Source organism: Eschrichtius robustus, unplaced genomic scaffold (genome assembly GCF_028021215.1).
Source record: "Eschrichtius robustus isolate mEscRob2 unplaced genomic scaffold, mEscRob2.pri scaffold_538, whole genome shotgun sequence".
NCBI classification, from domain to species: domain Eukaryota; kingdom Metazoa; phylum Chordata; class Mammalia; order Artiodactyla; family Eschrichtiidae; genus Eschrichtius; species Eschrichtius robustus.
This window is the reverse complement of record NW_027175425.1, coordinates 51,885-64,613: the sequence shown is the minus strand read 5'-3', so window position 1 is coordinate 64,613 and position 12,729 is coordinate 51,885. Positions and strand designations below refer to the sequence as shown.

General features: G+C 54.7%; 5 non-coding genes across 5 annotated transcripts; all 5 read left to right on the top strand.

Annotated features, from left to right (window-relative positions):
* The first annotated feature begins 1,288 nt into the window (after nucleotides 1-1,288).
* On the top strand, nucleotides 1,289-1,381 carry LOC137757920 (small nucleolar RNA SNORD116). Its single transcript, XR_011072598.1, has one exon. It is a non-coding gene; the product is annotated as a small nucleolar RNA SNORD116 (small nucleolar RNA).
* A 2,669-nt stretch (nucleotides 1,382-4,050) lies between these two features.
* Nucleotides 4,051-4,143, top strand: LOC137757873 (small nucleolar RNA SNORD116). Its single transcript, XR_011072555.1, has one exon. It is a non-coding gene; the product is annotated as a small nucleolar RNA SNORD116 (small nucleolar RNA).
* A 2,692-nt stretch (nucleotides 4,144-6,835) lies between these two features.
* On the top strand, nucleotides 6,836-6,928 carry LOC137757919 (small nucleolar RNA SNORD116). The gene has a single exon (XR_011072597.1). It is a non-coding gene; the product is annotated as a small nucleolar RNA SNORD116 (small nucleolar RNA).
* Nucleotides 6,929-9,597: 2,669 nt separating this feature from the next.
* Nucleotides 9,598-9,690, top strand: LOC137757872 (small nucleolar RNA SNORD116). Its single transcript, XR_011072554.1, has one exon. It is a non-coding gene; the product is annotated as a small nucleolar RNA SNORD116 (small nucleolar RNA).
* Nucleotides 9,691-12,382: 2,692 nt separating this feature from the next.
* Nucleotides 12,383-12,475, top strand: LOC137757917 (small nucleolar RNA SNORD116). Its single transcript, XR_011072595.1, has one exon. It is a non-coding gene; the product is annotated as a small nucleolar RNA SNORD116 (small nucleolar RNA).
* Nucleotides 12,476-12,729: the final 254 nt, after the last annotated feature.

Here is a 12,729-nt window from a genome sequence, read left to right as displayed (position 1 = left end):
CGTAGGACGAGGCTTTCAAGGGTTTGAGCGTTTCCTTAGGGGTCAGGGCCGCGAACATTCAAGATGGGAGCTGCCTGAGACGTGGCTGGGAATGTGGACTAGTTTCCGCCGTGGGGATCCGACATGGGTCATGGTGGCTGAAGCCCACCACTTCCTGTGGTGGGCATTACCACGGGTCAATGGAAAGTGATTAGGCCTAGTTGGCGAGAAGTGGCACATGGGCCCACGTTCGTTAGCCCCTTGAGTGGTTTCAGGCTGCAAATTGGCAGTAGACACCTGCCGGTCGGTGTCGGCCCGACCATGGGAGTTCCCTTGCTTCCGGAAGTGCTGCGAGTGATCCCAAATGCCCATCAGATATACTGGTAGCTGACAGAGTCTCGAGGTGCATGTCGAGGTCACAGCCAAGTCCCGGAGGAAGGTCTCATCGAGTCTTTGTGTTTTGGTCAGAAGGCGTGGTTGTGGGAGAGCGGGAGTCCGGGGACTCTTTCAACAACCCCTGGGGGTCCAAGTTTGCCTGCGGCCTCTTGAAGCTGACAGGGGTCTTTCTCCTTTCAGTTGGGGGGTCTAACCAGGGTGCTGTGTATAAACTATTTCTTTTATTCTTGGACTCCTCCTCACAGGGCCATAGGGACACACTGATACCGAGACGCGTATTCAGCGGCACACAGAGAAACCCACAAGCACGTCCGCATGCGCAGTCACAGTCACACACGCCCACACGCATGAACACACACATGTAGCCTCTCACACACCGGCCAACGTATGTGCCTAACTTCCTGCAGTCATACTATCAGACATGCAGTCAATTCTCGGTAAGGGATAGAGGTCCTTGGGAAGCAGTTTCAGAGCTCAAGGCCAGGTCAATGTTTTTATGGATCATGGCCTCTGAGGACACCAGTCCATTGATGAAGCCTCGGTGATTTCTGTCCACTTCTCAGGTGCAGTTGCTGGGAAAGGCTGGCCGTCGGCACAAACAAGAAGACCTTCGTGTGCTCTGATGACTGGAGGTGCTAAGAAGAACTGGAAAAAGTGAGGCGGGCCCATGTCCCCGAGCATGGTCGTGGATAACTCAGGACGGTAGGTATTCAAGCACCCCATGATGTGCCATTAGATATTAGGTTTTCCTCAGACGGGCCCAGTGGCTGCAAGAGTGGATTGATTGTTCCTCTTGCCGAGTGGCCTGAGGGCTGTGGATTCTCCAGGGTTTTGGGGTAGCCCAGGCTCATGGCTCCTGTACAGAGCCCTGCACACACCCCGGTTGTGTGCTGCAGCGTCCCAGCATGTGCTTGGATCGATGATGACACCCTTGCATGCATTCCTTGGAAAATCTGAACAAAATGAGTGAGAACACTCTACCGTCTCGTCATCGAAACTGAGGTTCAGCACGTTTCCTCTCTCAGGGGGAGATGACAGTTCGGAATGAGGGTCAGCGTCCCCTGCCGACATGTATGCAAACACCACCAAGGACTCCAGTATTGGAGGGGCTCCTGTCTGAGGGTTGACCGTGTCTGCACATAAGCTGTGTTATCTGTGAATCCCGGGTCCCTGTTGAATGGCTGTTGAGGGAATGTGAGGGGGCAGGCTCTCCTGCTGGTTTTAAGAGTCGAAGTGTGTGCTGGTCTAGGACCAGTTAGCTTGCAGTTGGGAGGTGAGTTTTGGCCAGGATCACGCATCGTGCCTGCCATTTTGGGGGTTGATTCTGGAAGCCAAAATGAGCAAGCGTCCCTGGTTGGTGCCTGGAACCTCAGGCCAGGCCTGTGGCCCTCCCTGTTCTTGCGTTTTTCACGGTGAGGTTCTTGAGTGCCTAGTGAGGCTGGAGCAATGGGCGGGGGTGAGCTCGGTTGGGCATCGGTGGAAAGGGGCTGATGGATTAGGCCTCGCTGCTGCCCTTGTTTGCTTCTCTACTTTAACTCCCGGCACAATGTTGATGCCAAGTGGGTCATCGCGGAGTGGGGAGAAGATCGAGTGCTGAAATTAAACCTGCGTGCATCACTGATGGCCCGCACAGGAAGGTAAGGATAGATGAGGACATGTTCTTTGTGATGTCGTGGAATAGGCTATCATAATTGGGTTGCAGGTGCTGGCCTCGGCTTCCCAAGGATGTGACATGTGCGTGATTGGCTGGCATCAGCTGCCTATGGAGGGGATGGCTTTGGCAGTTCAAGTGGATGAGGTGAGGTAGGTAACCTGTGTAGAGTTGCGATCCCGTTGCCAGAGGAAAGACAACCAAAGGGTGTCTTGCGAGACGCAAAGAAGTTCGACATGGTGACACGTCTGTGCCGGCCTCCTGGGAGGATGGTTAGTTATGCGAACATCCCATTTGGCCGCTTTGTTCCCTTGTTTGGGAATGCGTAAAGCGAAAGTGCTTTTCCTGGGGGGGGCATGACTCGGCTAGCGAACAGCCAGAGGTTTATCTGGAGCAGTCCGTTGGCAGGACAGAGGTGGGGGCACTGTTGCGACGCCAGGTGCACTGACGTGGATAGCCACTGTACCCTTTCAAGCTTCCAGGTCCCCTCGTGTGACAAAGTTTTTCCGTTAAAAGTCTGTCTGTGGTACTCGGGGCCAGTGCATTTGATCACTGTGAGTTCATCGGTAGTGTCGCTGTGGCAGTGGAGAATTACCAGGATGCATGGGGTGGGGTGGGCAACATCAAAGCAGACAGGCTTGCGGTGTGTCTTCCCTGCTGTTCAGTGTCTCCGTGTTCGCATGATGTCTGTGGCTTCAAGTCGAGTGGAGTCGCCCTGCAGGCAGGAGGAGGTCACTTAGGACGAGGCTGTGCAGCGTTTGAGCGTTTCCTCAATGGTCAGGGCCGCAAACACTACCAGTTGGAAGCTTTCCTTTACGTGGCCGGGAAGGTGGCCTAATTTCTGCTGTGGGGTTCCAACCTGTGTCATGGTTGCTGAAGCCCAACTCTTCCCATTGAGGGCATTCCCACGGGGTCATGGAAAGTGATTTAGTCTAGTTGGCGAGATGAGGCACTTGGGCCCAAGTCCGTTAACCCCTTGAGAATTCCCAGGCTGCATCTTGCCTGTCAGCAACTGCAGATCGGTGTCAGCACGCCCATGGGAGGTTACCTTGCTTCTGGGAGCTCTGGGAGTGACCCCAAGGGCACATCAGATGTGGTGGTAGGTGGCAGGATCTCCAGGTCCACATAGGTTTGACACCCACGGCCGGGAGGGAGGTCTCGTCCAGACTTTGTGCTTTGGTCAGAAGGCGTGGCTGTGGGAGAGCGGGAGTCTGTGGCCTATTTCGACAGCCCTGGGGGTCAAAGTTTGCATGCGGCCTAATGAAACTGACAGAGGTCTTTCTCCTTTCAGTTGGGGGTCCAACCAGGTTGCTGTGTATAAACTATGACGTTTACTGTGAGAGGCATCTGCAAAGCGCCACAGGGACACCCAGAGACGAAGACGCGTATTTAGCAGCACACACAGGAATCCACAAACGCATCCTCGTGCAAAGTCTCAGTCACACACGCCCACACGTGTGAATAGACACATACAGCCTCTCACACACCGACCAACGTACGTGCGTAACTTTCTTCAGTCGTGCTGTGAGACACACAATCAGTTTTCGGTAGGGGAAAGTGGTACTTGGGAAGCAGGTTCCAGGCTCACGCCCAGGGTATGTGTTCATAAGAATCATGTTCTCTGAGGACCCTGGTGCAAATCAGAAACCTGCGTGATTTCTGTCCACTTCTCAGGTGCAGTTGCAGGGTAAGGCTGGCTGTCGGCAAAGAGAAGAAGACCTTCGCGTTGTCTGATGACTGGATGTGCTAAGGAGAACTGGAAAAAGTGGGGCGGGTGCACGTTGCCGAGCGTGGCTGTGGATATCTCAGGACGGTAGGCATTCACCCGTACTAAGATGTGCCATTGGATATTAGGTTTTCCACAGATGGGCCCAATGGTTGCAAGAGTGGATTGATTGCTGGTCTTGCTGAGTGGCCTGAGGACTGTGGATTCCCCAGGCAGTTGGAGTACTTCCAGGTCATGGCTCCTCTGCAGAGCTCCACGGCCTTCCCTTTTGTGTTCTGCAGCATCCCAGCATGTGCTTGGATCAATGATGACACCCTTGTATGCATTCCTTGGAAAATCTGACCGAAATGAGTGAGAACGCTCTACCGTCTCCTCCTCGAAACTGAGGTCCAGCACGTTTTCTCTCTCGGGGGTACGGGACAGTTAGGAGTGAGGGCCAACGTCCCCTGCTGTCAGGCATGCAAACACCACTAAGGGCTCCAGCATTGGAGGGGCTCCTGTCTGAGGGTCGAGCATGTCTGCTCATAAGCTGGGTCACCTAAGAATCCCCGGTGCCTGCTAAAAGGCCGTTGAGGGAATGCAAGAGGGCAGGCTTTCCTGCTAGTCTTCAGGGTCAGAGTGTCTTCTGGTATAGACCCAGTAAGCTTGCAGCTTGGAGAGGTGATATTTGGAGAGGACCACGCTTTGTGCCTGCTTGCTTCTGAGGTTGATTATAGAAGCCAAAATGAGCAAGTTTCCCTGGTTGGAGCCTGGAGCCTCAGGCCAGGCCTGTGGCCCTCTCTGTTGTTGTGTTTCACGCAGTGAGGTTCTTGACTGCCTGGTGTGACTGGAGCAGTGGGCGGGCCTGGGCTGGAGTTGGGCGATGGCGGAAGGGGGCTGATGGTTTAGGCCTCAGTGCTGCCGCTGTCAGCTCCTCTGCTGAAGTTGCCGGCACACTGTTGGCGCTAAGTGGATGTTCGTGGACTGGGGTGTGGATCGAGTGAAGCATTTCAGCCTGGGTGGTGGCTGCTGGCCTGGAGAGAAAGGTAAGGTATCATGAGGAAAGGTCCTGTGTGATGTCGTGGGATGGGCTGTCATCATTGGGTTGCAGGCACTGGTCTCGGCTTCCCAAGAATGTGTCTTGTTCGTGATGGGCTGGCATAAGCTGCCTATGGAGTGGATGGCGTTGGCAGTTCCAGTGGGTGAGTTGAGGTAGGTAACCTGTGTAGAGTTGCGATCCCGTTGCCCAAGGAATGACACCCAAAGGGTGTCTTGCGGGAAGTAGAGAAGATCGACATGGTGAGGCGTCTGTGCCGGCCCCCTTGGAGGTAGTTGAGTTATGCGAATATCCCCTTTGGCCGCTTTGTTCCCTTGTTTGGCAATGTGTAAAGCAAAGCTCTTTCGCCTGTGGGGGAATGACGAGACCGGCCAGTGTAGCATGCAGGCCATTCGAACAGCCAGAGGTTTATCTGGAGCAGTCCATTGGTGGGGCAGAGATGGGGGCCCCATTGCCATGCCTGCTGTGCTGCCGTGGCCAGCCGCTGTTCCCTTTCAGGCTTCCAAGTCCCCTCGCATGGCAGAGGTCTTCTGTTGAAAGTCTGTCTGTGGACCTCGGGGACCATGCCTTTGATCACTGTGGGTTACTCGGTAGTGTCACCGTGGCAGTGGAGAATTGCCAGGATGCATGGGGTGGGATCAGCATCAACGAAGGAGACAGGCTTGCGGTCTGTCTTCCCTGGTGTTCAGTGTTCCCGTGTTCTGAAGATGTTTGTGTTTTCCAGTAGGGTCGTGTCGCCCTGTGGGCTGGAGGAGGGCACGTAGGACGAGGCTTTCAAGGGTTTGAGCGTTTCCTTAGGGGTCAGGGCCGCGAACATTCAAGATGGGAGCTGCCTGAGACGTGGCTGGGAATGTGGACTAGTTTCCGCCGTGGGGATCCGACATGGGTCATGGTGGCTGAAGCCCACCACTTCCTGTGGTGGGCATTACCACGGGTCAATGGAAAGTGATTAGGCCTAGTTGGCGAGAAGTGGCACATGGGCCCACGTTCGTTAGCCCCTTGAGTGGTTTCAGGCTGCAAATTGGCAGTAGACACCTGCCGGTCGGTGTCGGCCCGACCATGGGAGTTCCCTTGCTTCCGGAAGTGCTGCGAGTGATCCCAAATGCCCATCAGATATACTGGTAGCTGACAGAGTCTCGAGGTGCATGTCGAGGTCACAGCCAAGTCCCGGAGGAAGGTCTCATCGAGTCTTTGTGTTTTGGTCAGAAGGCGTGGTTGTGGGAGAGCGGGAGTCCGGGGACTCTTTCAACAACCCCTGGGGGTCCAAGTTTGCCTGCGGCCTCTTGAAGCTGACAGGGGTCTTTCTCCTTTCAGTTGGGGGGTCTAACCAGGGTGCTGTGTATAAACTATTTCTTTTATTCTTGGACTCCTCCTCACAGGGCCATAGGGACACACTGATACCGAGACGCGTATTCAGCGGCACACAGAGAAACCCACAAGCACGTCCGCATGCGCAGTCACAGTCACACACGCCCACACGCATGAACACACACATGTAGCCTCTCACACACCGGCCAACGTATGTGCCTAACTTCCTGCAGTCATACTATCAGACATGCAGTCAATTCTCGGTAAGGGATAGAGGTCCTTGGGAAGCAGTTTCAGAGCTCAAGGCCAGGTCAATGTTTTTATGGATCATGGCCTCTGAGGACACCAGTCCATTGATGAAGCCTCGGTGATTTCTGTCCACTTCTCAGGTGCAGTTGCTGGGAAAGGCTGGCCGTCGGCACAAACAAGAAGACCTTCGTGTGCTCTGATGACTGGAGGTGCTAAGAAGAACTGGAAAAAGTGAGGCGGGCCCATGTCCCCGAGCATGGTCGTGGATAACTCAGGACGGTAGGTATTCAAGCACCCCATGATGTGCCATTAGATATTAGGTTTTCCTCAGACGGGCCCAGTGGCTGCAAGAGTGGATTGATTGTTCCTCTTGCCGAGTGGCCTGAGGGCTGTGGATTCTCCAGGGTTTTGGGGTAGCCCAGGCTCATGGCTCCTGTACAGAGCCCTGCACACACCCCGGTTGTGTGCTGCAGCGTCCCAGCATGTGCTTGGATCGATGATGACACCCTTGCATGCATTCCTTGGAAAATCTGAACAAAATGAGTGAGAACACTCTACCGTCTCGTCATCGAAACTGAGGTTCAGCACGTTTCCTCTCTCAGGGGGAGATGACAGTTCGGAATGAGGGTCAGCGTCCCCTGCCGACATGTATGCAAACACCACCAAGGACTCCAGTATTGGAGGGGCTCCTGTCTGAGGGTTGACCGTGTCTGCACATAAGCTGTGTTATCTGTGAATCCCGGGTCCCTGTTGAATGGCTGTTGAGGGAATGTGAGGGGGCAGGCTCTCCTGCTGGTTTTAAGAGTCGAAGTGTGTGCTGGTCTAGGACCAGTTAGCTTGCAGTTGGGAGGTGAGTTTTGGCCAGGATCACGCATCGTGCCTGCCATTTTGGGGGTTGATTCTGGAAGCCAAAATGAGCAAGCGTCCCTGGTTGGTGCCTGGAACCTCAGGCCAGGCCTGTGGCCCTCCCTGTTCTTGCGTTTTTCACGGTGAGGTTCTTGAGTGCCTAGTGAGGCTGGAGCAATGGGCGGGGGTGAGCTCGGTTGGGCATCGGTGGAAAGGGGCTGATGGATTAGGCCTCGCTGCTGCCCTTGTTTGCTTCTCTACTTTAACTCCCGGCACAGTGTTGATGCCAAGTGGGTCATCGCGGAGTGGGGAGAAGATCGAGTGCTGAAATTAAACCTGCGTGCATCACTGATGGCCCGCACAGGAAGGTAAGGATAGATGAGGACATGTTCTTTGTGATGTCGTGGAATAGGCTATCATAATTGGGTTGCAGGTGCTGGCCTCGGCTTCCCAAGGATGTGACATGTGCGTGATTGGCTGGCATCAGCTGCCTATGGAGGGGATGGCTTTGGCAGTTCAAGTAGATGAGGTGAGGTAGGTAACCTGTGTAGAGTTGCGATCCCGTTGCCAGAGGAAAGACAACCAAAGGGTGTCTTGCGAGACGCAAAGAAGTTCGACATGGTGACACGTCTGTGCCGGCCTCCTGGGAGGATGGTTAGTTATGCGAACATCCCATTTGGCCGCTTTGTTCCCTTGTTTGGGAATGCGTAAAGCGAAAGTGCTTCTCCTGGGGGGGGCATGACTCGGCTAGCGAACAGCCAGAGGTTTATCTGGAGCAGTCCGTTGGCAGGACAGAGGTGGGGGCACTGTTGCGACGCCAGGTGCACTGACGTGGATAGCCACTGTACCCTTTCAAGCTTCCAGGTCCCCTCGTGTGGCAAAGTTTTTCCGTTGAAAGTCTGTCTGTGGTACTCGGGGACAGTGCCTTTGATCACTGTGAGTTCATCGGTAGTGTCGCTGTGGCAGTGGAGAATTACCAGGATGCATGGGGTGGGGTGGGCAACATCAAAGCAGACAGGCTTGCGGTGTGTCTTCCCTGCTGTTCAGTGTCTCCGTGTTCGCATGATGTCTGTGGCTTCAAGTCGAGTGGAGTCGCCCTGCAGGCAGGAGGAGGTCACTTAGGACGAGGCTGTGCAGCGTTTGAGCGTTTCCTCAATGGTCAGGGCCGCAAACACTACCAGTTGGAAGCTTTCCTTTACGTGGCCGGGAAGGTGGCCTAATTTCTGCTGTGGGGTTCCAACCTGTGTCATGGTTGCTGAAGCCCAACTCTTCCCATTGAGGGCATTCCCACGGGGTCATGGAAAGTGATTTAGTCTAGTTGGCGAGATGAGGCACTTGGGCCCAAGTCCGTTAACCCCTTGAGAATTCCCAGGCTGCATCTTGCCTGTCAGCAACTGCAGATCGGTGTCAGCACGCCCATGGGAGGTTACCTTGCTTCTGGGAGCTCTGGGAGTGACCCCAAGGGCACATCAGATGTGGTGGTAGGTGGCAGGATCTCCAGGTCCACATAGGTTTGACACCCACGGCCGGGAGGGAGGTCTCGTCCAGACTTTGTGCTTTGGTCAGAAGGCGTGGCTGTGGGAGAGCGGGAGTCTGTGGCCTATTTCGACAGCCCTGGGGGTCAAAGTTTGCATGCGGCCTAATGAAACTGACAGAGGTCTTTCTCCTTTCAGTTGGGGGTCCAACCAGGTTGCTGTGTATAAACTATGACGTTTACTGTGAGAGGCATCTGCAAAGCGCCACAGGGACACCCAGAGACGAAGACGCGTATTTAGCAGCACACACAGGAATCCACAAACGCATCCTCGTGCAAAGTCTCAGTCACACACGCCCACACGTGTGAATAGACACATACAGCCTCTCACACACTGACCAACGTACGTGCGTAACTTTCTTCAGTCGTGCTGTGAGACACACAATCAGTTTTCGGTAGGGGAAAGTGGTACTTGGGAAGCAGGTTCCAGGCTCACGCCCAGGGTATGTGTTCATAAGAATCATGTTCTCTGAGGACCCTGGTGCAAATCAGAAACCTGCGTGATTTCTGTCCACTTCTCAGGTGCAGTTGCAGGGTAAGGCTGGCTGTCGGCAAAGAGAAGAAGACCTTCGCGTTGTCTGATGACTGGATGTGCTAAGGAGAACTGGAAAAAGTGGGGCGGGTGCACGTTGCCGAGCGTGGCTGTGGATATCTCAGGACGGTAGGCATTCACCCGTACTAAGATGTGCCATTGGATATTAGGTTTTCCACAGATGGGCCCAATGGTTGCAAGAGTGGATTGATTGCTGGTCTTGCTGAGTGGCCTGAGGACTGTGGATTCCCCAGGCAGTTGGAGTACTTCCAGGTCATGGCTCCTCTGCAGAGCTCCACGGCCTTCCCTTTTGTGTTCTGCAGCATCCCAGCATGTGCTTGGATCAATGATGACACCCTTGTATGCATTCCTTGGAAAATCTGACCGAAATGAGTGAGAACGCTCTACCGTCTCCTCCTCGAAACTGAGGTCCAGCACGTTTTCTCTCTCGGGGGTACGGGACAGTTAGGAGTGAGGGCCAACGTCCCCTGCTGTCAGGCATGCAAACACCACTAAGGGCTCCAGCATTGGAGGGGCTCCTGTCTGAGGGTCGAGCATGTCTGCTCATAAGCTGGGTCACCTAAGAATCCCCGGTGCCTGCTAAAAGGCCGTTGAGGGAATGCAAGAGGGCAGGCTTTCCTGCTAGTCTTCAGGGTCAGAGTGTCTTCTGGTATAGACCCAGTAAGCTTGCAGCTTGGAGAGGTGATATTTGGAGAGGACCACGCTTTGTGCCTGCTTGCTTCTGAGGTTGATTATAGAAGCCAAAATGAGCAAGTTTCCCTGGTTGGAGCCTGGAGCCTCAGGCCAGGCCTGTGGCCCTCTCTGTTGTTGTGTTTCACGCAGTGAGGTTCTTGACTGCCTGGTGTGACTGGAGCAGTGGGCGGGCCTGGGCTGGAGTTGGGCGATGGCGGAAGGGGGCTGATGGTTTAGGCCTCAGTGCTGCCGCTGTCAGCTCCTCTGCTGAAGTTGCCGGCACACTGTTGGCGCTAAGTGGATGTTCGTGGACTGGGGTGTGGATCGAGTGAAGCATTTCAGCCTGGGTGGTGGCTGCTGGCCTGGAGAGAAAGGTAAGGTATCATGAGGAAAGGTCCTGTGTGATGTCGTGGGATGGGCTGTCATCATTGGGTTGCAGGCACTGGTCTCGGCTTCCCAAGAATGTGTCTTGTTCGTGATGGGCTGGCATAAGCTGCCTATGGAGTGGATGGCGTTGGCAGTTCCAGTGGGTGAGTTGAGGTAGGTAACCTGTGTAGAGTTGCGATCCCGTTGCCCAAGGAATGACACCCAAAGGGTGTCTTGCGGGAAGTAGAGAAGATCGACATGGTGAGGCGTCTGTGCCGGCCCCCTTGGAGGTAGTTGAGTTATGCGAATATCCCCTTTGGCCGCTTTGTTCCCTTGTTTGGCAATGTGTAAAGCAAAGCTCTTTCGCCTGTGGGGGAATGACGAGACCGGCCAGTGTAGCATGCAGGCCATTCGAACAGCCAGAGGTTTATCTGGAGCAGTCCATTGGTGGGGCAGAGATGGGGGCCCCATTGCCATGCCTGCTGTGCTGCCGTGGCCAGCCGCTGTTCCCTTTCAGGCTTCCAAGTCCCCTCGCATGGCAGAGGTCTTCTGTTGAAAGTCTGTCTGTGGACCTCGGGGACCATGCCTTTGATCACTGTGGGTTACTCGGTAGTGTCACCGTGGCAGTGGAGAATTGCCAGGATGCATGGGGTGGGATCAGCATCAACGAAGGAGACAGGCTTGCGGTCTGTCTTCCCTGGTGTTCAGTGTTCCCGTGTTCTGAAGATGTTTGTGTTTTCCAGTAGGTTCGTGTCGCCCTGTGGGCTGGAGGAGGGCACGTAGGACGAGGCTTTCAAGGGTTTGAGCGTTTCCTTAGGGGTCAGGGCCGCGAACATTCAAGATGGGAGCTGCCTGAGACGTGGCTGGGAATGTGGACTAGTTTCCGCCGTGGGGATCCGACATGGGTCATGGTGGCTGAAGCCCACCACTTCCTGTGGTGGGCATTACCACGGGTCAATGGAAAGTGATTAGGCCTAGTTGGCGAGAAGTGGCACATGGGCCCACTTTCGTTAGCCCCTTGAGTGGTTTCAGGCTGCAAATTGGCAGTAGACACCTGCCGGTCGGTGTCGGCCCGACCATGGGAGTTCCCTTGCTTCCGGAAGTGCTGCGAGTGATCCCAAATGCCCATCAGATATACTGGTAGCTGACAGAGTCTCGAGGTGCATGTCGAGGTCACAGCCAAGTCCCGGAGGAAGGTCTCATCGAGTCTTTGTGTTTTGGTCAGAAGGCGTGGTTGTGGGAGAGCGGGAGTCCGGGGACTCTTTCAACAACCCCTGGGGGTCCAAGTTTGCCTGCGGCCTCTTGAAGCTGACAGGGGTCTTTCTCCTTTCAGTTGGGGGGTCTAACCAGGGTGCTGTGTATAAACTATTTCTTTTATTCTTGGACTCCTCCTCACAGGGCCATAGGGACACACTGATACCGAGACGCGTATTCAGCGGCACACAGAGAAACCCACAAGCACGTCCGCATGCGCAGTCACAGTCACACACGCCCACACGCATGAACACACACATGTAGCCTCTCACACACCGGCCAACTTATGTGCCTAACTTCCTGCAGTCATACTATCAGACATGCAGTCAATTCTCGGTAAGGGATAGAGGTCCTTGGGAAGCAGTTTCAGAGCTCAAGGCCAGGTCAATGTTTTTATGGATCATGGCCTCTGAGGACACCAGTCCATTGATGAAGCCTCGGTGATTTCTGTCCACTTCTCAGGTGCAGTTGCTGGGAAAGGCTGGCCGTCGGCACAAACAAGAAGACCTTCGTGTGCTCTGATGACTGGAGGTGCTAAGAAGAACTGGAAAAAGTGAGGCGGGCCCATGTCCCCGAGCATGGTCGTGGATAACTCAGGACGGTAGGTATTCAAGCACCCCATGATGTGCCATTAGATATTAGGTTTTCCTCAGACGGGCCCAGTGGCTGCAAGAGTGGATTGATTGTTCCTCTTGCCGAGTGGCCTGAGGGCTGTGGATTCTCCAGGGTTTTGGGGTAGCCCAGGCTCATGGCTCCTGTACAGAGCCCTGCACACACCCCGGTTGTGTGCTGCAGCGTCCCAGCATGTGCTTGGATCGATGATGACACCCTTGCATGCATTCCTTGGAAAATCTGAACAAAATGAGTGAGAACACTCTACCGTCTCGTCATCGAAACTGAGGTTCAGCACGTTTCCTCTCTCAGGGGGAGATGACAGTTCGGAATGAGGGTCAGCGTCCCCTGCCGACATGTATGCAAACACCACCAAGGACTCCAGTATTGGAGGGGCTCCTGTCTGAGGGTTGACCGTGTCTGCACATAAGCTGTGTTATCTGTGAATCCCGGGTCCCTGTTGAATGGCTGTTGAGGGAATGTGAGGGGGCAGGCTCTCCTGCTGGTTTTAAGAGTCGAAGTGTGTGCTGGTCTAGGACCAGGTAGC